Source organism: Mus musculus, chromosome 18, assembly GCF_000001635.26.
Source record: "Mus musculus strain C57BL/6J chromosome 18, GRCm38.p6 C57BL/6J".
Lineage (NCBI taxonomy): Eukaryota > Metazoa > Chordata > Mammalia > Rodentia > Muridae > Mus > Mus musculus.
Window position 1 is genome coordinate 4493663 of NC_000084.6, and position 16372 is coordinate 4510034.

A 16372-nucleotide genomic window follows, 5' to 3' on the forward strand; every position below is an offset into this window, starting at 1 on the left:
TCTTTTAAGATTTATTTTTAATTGTCTCTGTGTATTTGTGTGTAGGTATGTGCTCACATACACAGGTGTCTCCAGAGGCCAAAAGAAGCTGTCAGATTTCCCTGAAGCTGCAGTTACAGTTGGATGTAAGCTGCCCAACATAGGTGCTAGGGACCAAACCCAGGTCCTCTGCAAAATCACCAAGAACTGTTAACTTCTGAGCCATCTTTCCATCCATCCATAATGCTGTTTCTATCACTGTGGAGGGCTCTTAGAAGGGCAGCTAAGTTAAAGCCTCCTTGCTGTGTCCTCTGTCTTCCAGCACCTCTTCCACTTGACTGCACCATCCAATGTTTCTCTCTACACTCACCAGATTTTTGTTTTTAAGTATCTCTTTTTTAAAAAGATTTATTTTGATTTTTTTCGGCTCCAGACAAAAGGCCACCTTCCTGGTGAGAGCACAGGGGTCCGCCCAGCCCAAGAGGTTTCTGCCTCAGGCTCCGCGGGAGCCACCTTGGTTCTCGGACTCCGTGGAGGGCAGGCTGCACGGGTGAGGGTGTGGAATACAGAGGTCAGCAGTTTCTGGGACAGGCAAGAGCCAGAGACCTTCTGAGGCAGCGCCATTTTCGGCTCCAGATAACCGGCCACCTTCCTGATTTCCCTCCAAATTAGAAAATTAGCCCTTCCACTCCACTTGAGCACCGGGGTGCCTTGCCAGCGGAGTCGTCCGACACCTGCAAGGACCCACACAGGATTCCCCACGGGATCCTAAGACCTCTGGTGAGTGGAACACAGCATCTGCTCCAATCCAATCTTGCGGAACCTGAGACTGCTGTAACTAGGGAAGCAGACGACCCGGGCCTGACCTGGGGCACAAGTCCCTTCCGCTCCACTCGAGCACCGGGGTGCCTTGCCAGCGGAGTCGCCCGACACCCTCAAGGGCCCACACAGGATTCCCCACGGGATCCTAAGACCTCTGGTGAGTGGAACACAGCATCTGCCAGGAGGCAGGTTCGAACACCAGATATCTGGGCACCTTCCCTGCAAGAAGAGAGCTTGCCTGCAGAGAATACTTTGCCCACTGAAACTAAGGAGAGAGCTAGCCTCCCAGGTCTGCTTATAGAGGCTAACAGAGTCACCTGAGGAACAAGCTCTAACCAGAGACAACTATAACAACTAGCTTCAGAGATTACCAGATGGCGAAAGGCAAACATAAGAATCCTACTAACAGAAATCAAGACCACTCACCATCATCAGAACGCAGCACTCCCACCCCCCCTAGTCCTGGGCACCCCAACACAACCGAAACTCTAGACCCAGATTTAAAAACATTTCTCATGATGATGGTAGAGGACATCAAGAAGGACTTTCATAACTCACTTAAAGAAATACAGGAGAGCACTGCTAAAGAGTTACAGGCCCTTAAAGAAAAGCAGGAAAACACAACCAAACAGGTAGAAGTCCTTAAAGAAAAACAGGAAAACACATCCAAACAGGTAATGGAAATGAACAAAACCATACTAGAACTAAAAAGGGAAGTAGACACAATAAAGAAAACCCAAAGCGAGGCAACGCTGGAGATAGAAACCCTAGGAAAGAGATCTGGAACCATAGATGCGAGCATCAGCAACAGAATACAAGAAATGGAAGAGAGAATCTCAGGTGCAGAAGATTCCATAGAGAACATCGGCACAACAATCAAAGAAAATACGAAATGCAAAAGAATCCTAACTCAAAATATTCAGGAAATCCAGGACACAATGAGAAGACCAAACGTACGGATAATAGGAGTTGATGAGAATGAAGATTTTCAACTTAAAGGGCCAGATAATATCTTCAACAAAATAACAGAAGAAAACTTCCCAAACATAAAGAAAGAGATGCCCATGATCATACAAGAAGCCTACAGAACTCCAAATAGACTGGACCAGAAAAGAAATTCCTCCAGACACATAATAATCAGAACAACAAATGCACTAAATAAAGATAGAATACTAAAAGCAGTAAGGGAGAAAGGTCAAGTAACATATAAAGGCAGGCCTATCAGAATTACACCAGACTTTTCACCAGAGACTATGAAAGCCAGAAGAGCCTGGACAGATGTTATACAGACACTAAGAGAACACAAATGCCAGCCCAGGCTACTATACCCAGCCAAACTCTCAATTACCATAGATGGAGAAACCAAAGTATTCCACGACAAAACCAAATTCACACATTATCTTTCCACGAATCCAGCCCTTCAAAGGATAATAATAGAAAAGAAGCAATACAAGGAAGGAAATCACTCCCTAGAACAAGCAAGAAAGTAATCCCTCAACAAACCAAAAAGAAGACAGCCACAAGAACAGAATGCCAACTCTAACAACAAAAATAAAAGGAAGTAACAATTACTTTTCCTTAATATCTCTTAATGTCAATGGACTCAATTCCCCAATAAAAAGACATAGGCTAACAGACTGGCTACACAAACAGGACCCAACATTTTGCTACTTACAGGAAACCCATCTCAGGGAAAAAGACAGACACTACCTCAGAGTGAAAGGCTGGAAAACAATTTTCCAAGCAAATGGTCTGAAGAAACAAGCTGGAGTAGCCATTCTAATATCGGATAAAATCGACTTCCAACCCAAAGTTATCAAAAAAGACAAGGAGGGACACTTCATACTCATCAAAGGTAAAATCCCCCAAGAGGAACTCTCAATTCTGAATATCTACGCTCCAAATGCAAGGGCAGCCACATTCATTAAAGACACTTTAGTAAAGCTCAAAGCACACATTGCACCTCACACAATAAAAGTGGGAGACTTCAACACACCACTTTCATCAATGGACAGATCATGGAAACAGAAACTAAACAGGGACACAGTGAAACTAACAGAAGTTATGAAACAAATGGACCTCACAGATATCTACAGAACATTTTATCCTAAAACAAAAGGATATACCTTCTTCTCAGCACCTCATGGGACCTTCTCCAAAATTGACCATATAATTGGTCACAAAACAGGCCTCAACAGATACAAAAATATTGAAATTGTCCCATGTATCCTATCAGACCACCATGGCCTAAGGCTGACCTTCAATAACAACATAAATAATGGAAAGCCAACATTCACGTGGAAACTGAACAACACTCTTCTCAATGATACCTTGGTGAAGGAAGGAATAAAGAAAGAAATTAAAGACTTTTTAGAGTTTAATGAAAATGAAGCCACAACGTACCCAAACCTATGGGACACAATGAAAGCATTTCTAAGAGGGAAACTCATAGCTCTGAGTGCCTCCAAGAAGAAACGGGAGAGAGCACATACTAGCAGCTTGACAACACATCTAAAAGCTCTAGAAAAAAAGGAAGAAAATTCACCCAAGAGGAGTAGAAGGCAGGTAATAATCAAACTCAGAGGTGAAATCAACCAAGTGGAAACAAGAAGAACTATTCAAAGAATTAACCAAACGAGGAGTTGGTTCTTTGAGAAAATCAACAAGATAGATAAACCCTTAGCTAGACTCACTAGAGGGTACAGGGACAACATCCTAATTAACAAAATCAGAAATGAAAAGGGAGACATAACAACAGATCCTGAAGAAATCCAAAACATCAGATCCTTCTACAAAAGGCTATACTCAACAAAACTGGAAAACCTGGACGAAATGGACAAACTTCTGGACAGATACCAGGTACCAAAGTTAAATCAGGATCAAGTTAACCATCTAAACAGTCCCATATACCCTAAAGAAATAGAAGCAGTGATTAATAGTCTCCCAGCCAAAAAAAAGCCCAGGACCAGATGGGTTTAGTGCAGAGTTCTATCAGACCTTCAAAGAAGATCTAATTCCAGTTCTGCACAAACTATTTCACAAAATAGAAGTAGAAGGTACTCTACCCAACTCATTTTATGAAGCCACAATTACTCTGATACCTAAACCACAGAAAGATCCAACAAAGATAGAGAACTTCAGAACAATTTCTCTTATGAATATCGATGCAAAAATTCTCAATAAAATTCTTGCTAACTGAATACAAGAACACATTAAAGCAATCATCCATCCTGACCAAGTAGGTTTTATTCCAGGGATGCAGGGATGGTTTAATATACGAAAATCCATCAATGTAATCCATTATATAAACAAACTCAAAGACAAAAACCACATGATCATCTCGTTAGATGCTGAGAAAGCATTTGACAAGATCCAACACCCATTCATGATAAAAGTTTTGGAATGATCAGGAATTCAAGGCCCATACCTAAACATGATAAAAGCAATCTACAGCAAACCAGTAGACAACATCAAAGTAAATGGAGAGAAGCTGGAAGCAATCCCACTAAAATCAGGGACTAGACAAGGCTGCCCACTTTCTCCCTACCTTTTCAACATAGTACTTGAAGTATTAGCCAGAGCAATTCGACAACAAAAGGAGATCAAGGGGATACAAATTGGAAAAGACGAAGTCAAAATATCACTTTTTGCAGATGATATGATAGTATATATAAGTGACCCTAAAAATTCCACCAGAGAACTCCTAAACCTGATAAACAGCTTCGGTGAAGTAGCTGGATATAAAATTAACTCAAACAAGTCAATGGCCTTTCTCTACACAAAGAATAAACAGGCTGAGAAAGAAATTAGGGAAACAACATCCTTCTCAATAGTCACAAATAATATAAAATATCTCCGCATGACTCTAACTAAGGAAGTGAAAGATCTGTATGATAAAAACTTCAAGTCTCTGAAGAAAGAAATTAAAGAAGATCTCAGAAGATGGAAGGATCTCCCATGCTCATGGATTGGCAGGATCAACATTGTAAAAATGGCTATCTTGCCAAAAGCAATCTACAGATTCAATGCAATCCCCATCAAAATTCCAACTCAATTTTTCAACGAATTAGAAGGAGCAATTTGCAAATTCATCTGGAATAACAAAAAACCTAGGATAGCAAAAACTTTTCTCAAGGATAAAAGAACCTCTGGTGGAATCACCATGCCTGACCTAAAGCTGTACTACAGAGCAATTGTGATAAAAACTGCATGGTACTGGTATACAGACAGACAAGTAGACCAATGGAATAGAATTGAAGACCCAGAAATGAACCCACACACCTATGGTCACTTGATCTTTGACAAGGGAGCTAAAACCATCCAGTGGAAGAAAGACAGCATTTTCAACAATTGGTGCTGGCACAACTGATTGTTATCATGTAGAAGAATGCGAATCGATCCATACTTATCTCCTTGTACTAAGGTCAAATCTAAGTCGATCAAGGAACTTCACTTAAAACCAGAGACACTGAAACTTATAGAGGAGAAAGTGGGGAAAAGCCTTGAAGATATGGGCATAGGGGAAAAATTCCTGAACAGAACAGCAATGGCTTGTGCTGTAAGATCGAGAATTGACAAATGGGACCTAATGAAACTCCAAAGTTTCTGCAAGGCAAAAGACACCGTCAATAAGACAAAAAGACCACCAACAGATTGGGAAAGGATCTTTACCTATCCTAAATCAGATAGGGGACTAATATCCAACATATATAAAGAACTCAAGAAGGTGGACTTCAGAAAATCAAATAACCCCATTAAAAAATGGGGCTCAGAACTAAACAAAGAATTCTCACCTGAGGATTACCGAATGGCAGAGAAGCACCTGAAAAAATGTTCAACATCCTTAATCATCAGGGAAATGCAAATCAAAACAACCCTGAGATTCCACCTCACACCAGTCAGAATGGCTAAGATCAAAAATTCAGGTGACAGCAGATGCTGGCGTGGATGTGGAGAAAGAGGAACACTCCTCCATTGTTGGTGGGATTGCAGGCTTGTACAACCACTCTGGAAATCAGTCTGGCGGTTCCTCAGAAAATTGGACATAGTACTACCGGAGGATCCAGCAATACCTCTCCTGGGCATATATCCAGAAGATGCCCCAACTGGTAAGAAGGACACATGCTCCACTATGTTCATAGCAGCCTTATTTATAATAGCCTGAAGCTGGAAAGAACCCAGATGCCCCTCAACAGAGGAATGGATACAGTAAATGTGGTACATCTACACAATGGAGTACTACTCAGCTATTAAAAAGAATGAATTTATGAAATTCCTAGCCAAATGGATGGACCTGGAGGGCATCATCCTGAGTGAGGTAACACATTCACAAAGGAGCTCACACAATATGTACTCACTGATAAGTGGATATTAGCCCAAAACCTAGGATACCCAAGATATAAGATACAATTTCCTAAACACATGAAACTCAAGAAAAATGAAGACTGAAGTGTGGACACTATGCCCCTCTTTAGAAGTGGGAACAAAACACCCTTGGAAGGAGTTACAGAGACAAAGTTTGGAGCTGAGATGAAAGGATGGATCATGTAGAGACTGCCATATCCAGGGATCCACCCCATAATCAGCATCCAAACGCTGACACCATTGCATACACTAGCAAGATTTTATCGAAAGGACCCAGATGTAGCTGTCTCTTGTGAGACTATGCCGGGGCCTAGCAAACACAGAAGTGGATGCTCACAGTCAGCTAATGGATGGATCACAGGGCTCCCAATGGAGGAGCTAGAGAAAGTACCCAAGGAGCTAAAGGGATCTGCAACCCTATAGGTGGAACAACATTATGAACTAACCAGTACCCCGGAGCTCTTGACTCTAGCTGCATATGTATCAAAAGATGGCCTAGTCGGCCATCACTGGAAAGAGAGGCCCATTGGACACGCAAACTTTATATGCCCCAGTACAGGGGAACGCCAGGGCCAAAAAGGGGGAGTGGGTGGGTAGGTGATTGGGGGTGGGTGGGTATGGGGTACTTTTGGTATAGCACTGGAAATGTAAATGAGCTAAATACCTAATAAAAAATTAAAAAAAAAAAGCAGAATAAAACTGACTGGGAAACACCAAAAAAAAAAAAAAAAAAAAAAAAAAACAAATTAGAAAATTAACATTTAGCACTGTGAGGGTGAAATCTTCTTTGATTTTCACTTCTTCAAATATGAGTAAGACAGGACATCTTTTAATCAGTCCTTACTTTTTATTCTGTTTCAGTTGGCTGTTTCTCTTTGCCTATTTTCATTTTTTATTATAAGTGAGCTCATTATGAAGAACAAATTTAAGGTTATTAGATGTCATATTTGGAACCATGCTAGTTGGTGCTGTTGACTTGTGTTGTTATACAGAAGTTTTGACTATTTAAATTTTTAAATATTTTCTTTATAGTTTTCTGAGTTTTATGTTTTAAAGTCCTCTTCAAAATACGACTCTTTGTCTTCTTAAACTTTTCAGTTTAATTTTATATTTCTGTTGAAATTGTTTTATATGGCTACTGTTGTGTGTAAATACATGTAATATATATGTAGGTATAAATACACATATGTATATGTGTACAAGACAGAAGCTGACATCAGGGATCTTCCTCAGTCATTGTTCACCTTGTTTGAATTTGGCTCTATGTAGTCTCATGCCTTTACCTCCCAGTGCTAGGTTTACCAAGGTTCTTCACCACACCCTGCTGCTTCTAAGTGGGTGTAGGGGATCTGAACAAAGAACCTCATATTCATGTAGCAGGTATGTTGCTTACTGAGCCATCTCCCCAGCTCCCATTATAATTTCCTCAAACCATATAAAATATCATTTGCAGAATTATTTTTGAAAGTTTTTCTATGTATTTTACGTCTATTGACTCTTTTCTAAACAATAATCTCTTATTCTGAAATTTTCTCTGTGCGTGAACTTTATAGATTTTTCAGGACACATCTTTAATATTTAGACTCAGATTTTTGCTGTTTTGGCCAACAGCACAGTCGTAGAAAATTTTCTTCTGATTTTCTCAAGAAATCACATCACTTTTCATACTACTTTTAAGTATTTAATCCATTTTTGGGTTGATTTTTTATGAATGGTGCAAGATAGGGGTCGAATGTCTTCTATATATATGAGCCAGTTTCAAGGACTAGATATTGAATATAGTTCCCTCCCTTTATGTGTACTGCTGTCAAATGCTCATTGACAACACTGGGTTTATATCTGAGCTTTCTCTTTCGTTCCCTGGGCATATCTAAGTGTTTGTACAAGTAATGGCGCCATGCTGCTTTGATTAGATAGTTTGTAATTCAGTTTGAGATCAGCAAAAATGATTACCTCCAAACTTGTTCTTAATTCTCATAACTGTTTCAGCTAGTTATAAACTTTTGTGGCTCTATGCAAATTCTAGTGTGTATTTGTGTGACGTTGCTATTTTAATAGGAATTCCATTGAACCTATAAATTGTGTTATTTAATATAGACATTAGAACAATTTAGTGACTCTTCCAACCACAAAACATGTATTTTTCTTTACTTATGTTCTTTTCAATTTTTAATTGATTTTAATTACTTTTTTTGTATTAAAGTACATATTTTATTTACTTTACTAAAAGTATAGATATTTCACTTTCTTGGTTAAGTATATTTTCAATGATTAGATTCTAATTGGGTTCTACTCCATGCCAGCAAATTGGAAAATCGAGGAGAAACAATGTTCTAGACTTAGAATGAATAAATCATGAATAGAAAATCAGCCTAGACCAACCTAGCCTAGTCCGGCTTAGCCCCAGCCTAGCCCAGCCTAGCTCAGCTGTACCGGCTAGTTTTGTGTCAACTTGACACAGGCTGGAGTTATTACAGAGAAAGGAGCTTCATTTGGGGAAATACAGATCCTGCTGTAAGGCATTTTCCCAATTAGTGATCAAGGAGGGAGGTCCCCTTGTGGGTGGTACCATCTCTGGGCTGGTAGTCTTGGTTCCATAAGAGAGCAGGCTGAGCAAGCCAGGGGAAGCAAGCCAGAAAGGAACATCCCTCCATGGCCTCTGCATCAACTCTTGTTTCCTTACCTGCTTAAATTCCAGTCCTTTCCTCTCCAAAAAAAAAAAAAAAAAGATTTATTTTATTTTATATGAGTATTCTATCCGCATTTACATCTGCATGCCAGAAGAGGGCATCAGATCCCATTACAGAAGGTTGTGAGCCACCACATGGTTGCTGGGAATTGAACTCAGGACCTCCTGAAGAGCAGTTAGTGCCCATAACTGCTGAACCATCTCTCCAGTTCCCACCTGGCACACTCTTAATGCATGAGCAGTTTCTAGCTAAACACAGTAGGGTTGAGAGCTCAGCTGTGGGACTGTGGGGCGTCTAGGCACTGAGGCATATAAGCTCCTGGTTTTGCTTTGTTTATCCAGAGTGAGCAGCAACTGTGGCTAGTAACTGTTTTGAGAATTCCTCCATTGATGTCAGGTGCTGTGGAATATGCTCATGAGGCTGAGGCAGGAGAAATGTGAGTTCAATGTCAGCCTGGGCTCCTTAGTAAGTTTACAGCCACTGTAGATTACATAATAAAACACTATTCACAAACAAAAAATGCCATCCATCGTCTTAAAGATTTGTTTGTTTGCTTTACTTTATGAATATGTGTTTGACTGCTTGTCAGTATGTTAGTTTGCATACAGCTGCCCTCCGAATAGACTGGGGCATTTGGATCCTCAGAGCTTAAGTTCCAGACAGAGCAAGCCACCCTAAATGAGTGCTGGGAAACAATCAGGGCCTCCACAAGGAAGCAGGGCTTCTAATCCCTGAGCCATCTCAGCCTGTCCATTACCTAAAAAGATATGTATTTGGTGGAATGGAATTTTCCCTGTCTGGCCAGGTGGGTGACACCCAGCCTGTCTACCATGCACATGTCCCTGTCTGGCCCAGTGGGTGGCACCCAGCCCGTCTACCTAGCACATGTCCCTGTCTGGCCCAGTGGATGATACCCAGCCTGTCTACTGAGCACATGTCCCAGTCTGGCCTAGTGGGTGGCACCCAGCCTGTCTACTGAGCACATGTCCCTGTCTTGCCTAGTGGGTGGTACCCAGCCTGTCTACCATGCACATGTCCCTGTCTGGCCTGGTGGGTGGCACCCAGCCTGTCTACTGAGCTCATGTCCCTGTCTGGCCCAGTGGGTGACACCCAGCCTGTCTACTGAGCACATGTCCCTGTCTTGCCTAGTGGGTGGTACCCAGCCTGTCTACCATGCACATATCCCTGTCTGGCCTGGTGGGTGGCACCCAGCCTGTCTACCATGCACATGTCCCTGTCTGGCCTGGTGGGTGGCACCCAGTCTGTCTACTGAGCTCATGTCCCTGTCTGACCCAGTGGGTGATACCCAGACTGTCTACTGAGCACATGTCCCAGTCTGGCCTAGTGGGTGGCACCCAGCCTGTCTACCATGCACTTGTCCCTGTCTGGCCCAGTGGGTGACACCCAGCCTGTCTACTGAGCACATGTCCTTGTCTTGCCTAGTGGGTAGTACCCAGCCTGTCTACCATGCACATATCCCTGTCTGGCCTGGTGGGTGGCACCCAGCCTGTCTACCCCATGCACATGTCCCTGTCTGGCCTGGTGGGTGGCACCCAGCCTGTCTACTGAGCACATGTCCCTGTCTTGTCTAGTGGGTGGTACCCAGCCTGTCTACCATGTACATATCCCTGTCTGGCCTGGTGGGTGGCACCCAGCCTGTCTACCATGCACATGTCCCTGTCTGACCCAGTGGGTGATACCCAGCCTGTCTACTGAGCACATGTCCCAGTCTGGCCTAGTGGGTGGCACCCAGCCTGTCTACCATGCACTTGTCCCTGTCTGGCCCAGTGGGTGACACCCAGCCTGTCTACTGAGCACATGTCCCTGTCTTGCCTAGTGGGTGGTACCCAGCCTGTCTACCATGCACATATCCCTGTCTGGCCTAGTGGGTGGCACCCAGTCTGTATACCATGCACATGTCCCTGTCTGGCCTGGTGGGTGGCACCCAGCCTGTCTACTGAGCTCATGTCCCTGTCTGGCCCAGTGGGTGGCACCCAGCCTGTCTACTGAGCTCATGTCACTGTCTGGCCCAGTGGATGGCACCCAGCCTGTCTACTGAGCACATGTCCCTGTCTGGCCCAGTGGGTGGCACCCAACCTGTCTACTGAGCATATGTCCCTGTCTGGCCCAGTGGGTGACACCCAGTCTGTCTACTGAGCACATGTCCCTGTCTGGCCTGATGGTGGCACCCAGCCTGTCTACCATGCACAGATGCTATGGCTTTCCCTTCACTCATGATTTTATCTGTGTGGAATGTGCAGCCAGGATGACATATTTCATGGCAGACAAACTTCTTTTGCAACTTTGCTACACAGATCGGGTGTCTTAGCAATGTCTCATAGTAAAATGACATTCAGGGTGCCCAGAGCAAGTGTTTTCATTGGCTAGGGTGGCAGTATAGGGAGCCCTGGGAATCACCGTGACTGCCTCCTCAGTGCCGGGATTGCAAGCATGTTACTATATTTGGATTTTTGTTTTTACATTACTACGTTGTTGTTTCATTTCCTTTTGTAAGTGTCTGAGCAGGTGTGGAGGACGGAGGATATCTCTCAGGATCAGTCCTTCCTGTCCCCATGTGGATTCTGAGGATTCAGCATGATAGGTCAGGCTTGGTGCCCATGACCTTTTCCCACTACGCCATCTTATCTTCTTACACCTGGCTCTATGGCGCTTTCCCACCTGAGTGTGGAGAGCAGACTCAGGCCTCATATTTTCACTTTACTGGCCAAGCTTTTTTGCTAGTCCAGAGCTACCTACCTTTTATGGCCAGTGATGCTGCCTTCTTTTTAAAACTGAGCAAGCTCATAAGAACGGCCAACTTGCCTCTTAGGATTGTCATCTTGTGAGTTCCAGGGCTGGTGTTGGACGCAGGACTTTTGCTCTGTCTCTACTGTCTCCCTGCTGTCTCTTAGCCCCGCCCCTTCCCTGCTTGAGGCTGAAGAAGCTCTCTGAGCTTCCCTTATTAGACTCCCTTGCCAGCTGGCACTTAAAGGAGACAGGGTGGGCGCCTTCCTGCTTTCCAGTGCCAATCAGCATGGCTGGCAGCTGTGGAAGAGAGCCCGGCTGCCCACTTAATTACTGCTTTCACAGGCCATGCTGTGCGTGCATAGAGGTGACGGCAGTAGCTGTGCTGGATTCCCTTTGTGACTGTACAGCCAGCCATACTTTCTTACCCAGGAGACCTCTGCCACACACTCCTTCCCCATTCGTGATCTGAGTATCCTCTGGGCTGATTTCCATCTCTGAGATCTAAGTCATGGCTAGGCCTCCTTCCCAAAAGAAGAAAAGCCCTGCAGCCTGAAGTCCCAACTAAGCACCAGACTCAGCCTGTGAGTGCCCCCTTTGAGGCCCGTGTTCTAGCAAAGCAAAGCTGCCCATCCTGGCTTTTCTATGACAGTTCCTGGCCATCAGCATCAGAGCATGAGCTACATAGAGTCCCCTGCCACCACCACCACCAAGGCCCAAGAGGGACACCTCCTCCAGCTCCCAGACTTTCCCAACACTGCTCTTTTCCTCTCCAGCCCCTGTTAGTTTCTTGACACTCAGTTTCTTACTTATTTGGCCTCTCCAGGCCTGTTGAGCTGATTCTATGCTTGGCATGCCTGGCACACTTTCTCTTTCCTGATCAGAGCCTGACTGATACCCTCCTACTGTTTCTGGGCTTAGGGTTACAGCCTGTGCCCTAACAAGTAGGGCTATGTCACCTCAATAAGCTGACTTAAAAGGCCAAATTAACAGTAATAAACAGAGAAAGAAGTTTTTGTTTTGTTTTCATTGAGGCTCCACTGGGAAGAGACAGGGAGACCCAGTAACCCTCAGAATTCCATCTTTGGGCTCCTGAATTGAGGATGATCTCTAAGTAGAAGGTCAGAGTTATGCAGATTTAAGTAGTCCCCAGTCAAGATGTGGTTCTACCCATCTGTATGGTGGTCTGTCAAATAGTCAGTCTCTTTCCTGGAAAAAAGTCATCTCTGACCAGCCCAGGATTTAGACTTTCTTGTCTCTCTTAGCAAGATTTTGAAGGAGTGGGGTGGGGTCCAGTTTCTTAGGGTCATTGTGAGGGATACATGTGCCTCTTCATCCCTGCCATGTGTGCTCATGGCACCTCAGGGTGCTAGAAATGGAGCATGTCTTGGGAAACAGTATGGTTTTGACTTGCCTGTCTCTATGTCACAATGAAGACTGAGATGCAGTTGGAATCCTGTGCGTTTTCAAGTGTGGAACAGAGAGAGAGCACAACTGACAATGACCTGTGCTGGCCTGCAGCCAAGTGCCCATGTTAGTTATTGTGATGCATGGATAGTGGCTTCTGACTCAAGAGAGAACTTTCAAATGCAAAATGACAAGCTCGGGCTTAAAGCCTTCACCCTGCTTATTGATGGACCAACTCACTGTCTTCATTAGGGTTTCACTGTGGTGAACAGGCACCATGACTAAAGCAAGTCTTATAAGGACAACATTTAATTGGTGCTGGCTTAAAGGTTCAGAGGTTCAGTCCATTATCTTCAAGTTGGGAGCAAGTCAGAGTTCAGGCAGACATGGTGCAGGAGGAGCTGAGAGCTCCACTTCTTGTTCTGAAGGTAGCTAGGAGAAGACTGGCTCCCAGGCAGCTGGGACAAGGGTCTTAAAGCACACACCCACTCCCAAAGAGCCATACCTCCTAATAGTACCACTCTCTAGGCCATGCATATACACATCATCACACTCACCACACTGAGAATCTATAGATATTCAGAATCTATAGATATTCCCAATGGTGGGAAGTGTAAGAAGCAGCAACTCTTTTGGTTTGGAAATAAAATCCTGGCATTTTGTACATCTCTGGAGCCCACATGGAAATTGGAGAAATGTTGTGGGGGTGGGTGCATGACTCAGAAAGGGCTCTAAGTGAGAAGATATTTCCACCATATGCGATTATTCACTCAGTGACAATTTCAGCAAGTTCTCAATAATAAAGGGTGCACTCTGCTTGTGAGTCTTGTCACCCTTCTAGCCCCTCTGCTGCTTACTCAATGGCCCATGTGCAATATGTTCACATTGGCACCCCATGCATGGCTCCAGATATGGCCATTTCCTCACCACAGTAAACTATGCTGCAGTACCACAGAATGCCTAATCTGTTGATGGCAGAGACATACACTAAGTACAATTGTAAGAGCCACCTGCAGGCAGGGAAACTCCACTGGATGTTTTTCTAAAGGGTAGAAGCTGTCAGAAGGATCTGTTGGAACAGTCCCTTACTCTGGATGGGAAATGCCTCTCCCTGGCAATGCCTTGGCAGCATTCCTGTTTGTGAACATCTGGAATTATCTTAGTGGTAGTCATGAGTTCTGTCCATAGACGTTACTTCACAACAAAAGAACTAATGCGCCTAGCTTAATAGAATTCTGGAATGACCCAATGTTTTATGGAAGCTTCATTGTTGCTACCTATTTATAATTTCATCTTTGGCTTGCAGAAATACAGTAGCATTAGGAGAAAAGTTAGGAGAGGAATTTACAACAATCTGAGATGGGGACAGGACTGCGAGGACTCTGTTACTTGCCTTTTGGATTGTCTTTATCTGTAGGGAAGATTGTTATATCTCACAGCATGGAAATAGGTTGTGTGAAATGTCAAGGAAGATTGTACATAAATATCACCCTGAAAGCTCATCTTGTAACCACTGTTTGTTATGAGAATGAACACAGAGACGATTTTATCTTCTGCTCTGTGGTCTGGGACTGAGACTGGAATACTCCATTTTTCAGTCTCCTTTGCCAGCTTCCTGACAGGTGTGTTAATCAAAAGCACTAATGGAGAACTGGACAGTGGGATGCAGAACTACAAGAGCCTTCCTTCCTGTCCTCTGGTTCCCCCCCCCCCAGCACTTTAATATGTGAAACAGTAGGCTCCAACTACCACATCTCTGATATTAGTAGGGTGAATCTTCCCTCTGGTGACCAAGCAACAGCCCTGGGGGCTGCTCATCCCTGCTCAATCTTTGGAAACATTGCAACTTCTAGAAACAGGGCCACATGCATACTAGACAAGTGCTCAACCACTGAGCTACACTTTCTCTCAGCTTATATGTTATTAATTTCTGAGTTACTCAAAAATCTACATCTGTCTTTTAAGTTTTCCAACATGTGTGTAACCAATTCATTGTGTGATTAAATTTGTTTTGTTTACAATGCCTAAAGTGGCATGTACTTTTCCAGATGGACTTCACTATTATAGATCTTTCCTACTAGAATAGTCATGCCCACCCATCCAACCACCTGTCCATCCATCCATCCCCATCCATCCATTTGTCTGTCTGTCATCAAGAAACTATCTATCTGTCTATCTATCTATCTATCTATCTATCTATCTATCTATCTATCAATCTATCTATCAGCCATTCTTTTAATCTATCCCAATATGTATCCCAATATGGTTAAGAGTGCGTGCTGTCTCCTAGAGGACCCAAGTTGACTCCCACCACCCACATCAGGTGGGTTGCAACCATATATAACTTCAGCTCCAAGAGATCAAAGGGTTTTGCCTGGTCTCCATGAACATTTGAATTCACATGCATATTCCCCCTCTGTCTCTGTCTCTCTCTCTCATGCAAGCATATGCATGTACATGCAAGGGCACTTCACCCTGCCCGGCCCTCTTCTACAAAGAGATCCTGGATGGGTTTTTACAGGTCCTTAAAAGGATGGCATGTGCTTTTCCCTCATCTCTCTTTTCTTCCTTATTCATTCATCCCAGCCTCGAGTTTTGTGTCTCATCCAAATCATTCTCTTTTCCTGTCAATCACTTCTAAACTTGATGAGGAATAGAAGTGTATGGAGAAAGAATGTAGAGCGATCCATTTTGGAATGATTTATACTTTAAGAAATATTCTGGAGGCTACCAAAACTTCTTCTGCAGGAAGGGAAGCATCAAGTGTGTCTATTGGATGGCATACGCTTCCTGTGGAGGATCACACCTTCTATTCTGACAGAGAGCCTGTGGGTCCCATCACTGTTACTATTCAGCATCTCACACCAGGTATAACTAAAGTTAAATAGAGCAAAAGACACTTGTTAGGTGTGATGCAAAATATCTCTTTTTAGTGTCATCAAAGACATAAAAGGCCTTCCACTGGCAACTGAGCATGTGGAGACATCAAGGCACCTTTGCATTCCTCTTTTTTATTAGATATTTTCTGTATTTACATTTCAAATGCTATCCTGAAAGTTTCCTGTAACCTCACCCTGCCCTGCTCCCCTACTCACCCACTCCCACTTCTTGGCCCTGGCGTTCCCCTGTACTGAGGCATATAAAGTTTGCAAGACCAAGGGGCCTCTCTTCCCAATGATGGCAGACTAGGCCATCTTCTGCTACATATGCAGCTAGAGACACGAGCTCCGGGGATACTGTTTAGTTCATATTGTTGTTCCACCTATAGGGTTGCAGACCCTTCAGCTCCTTGGGTACTTTATCTAGCTCCTCCATTGCGGGCCCTGTGTTCCATCCATTAGATGACTGTGAGCATCCACTTCTGT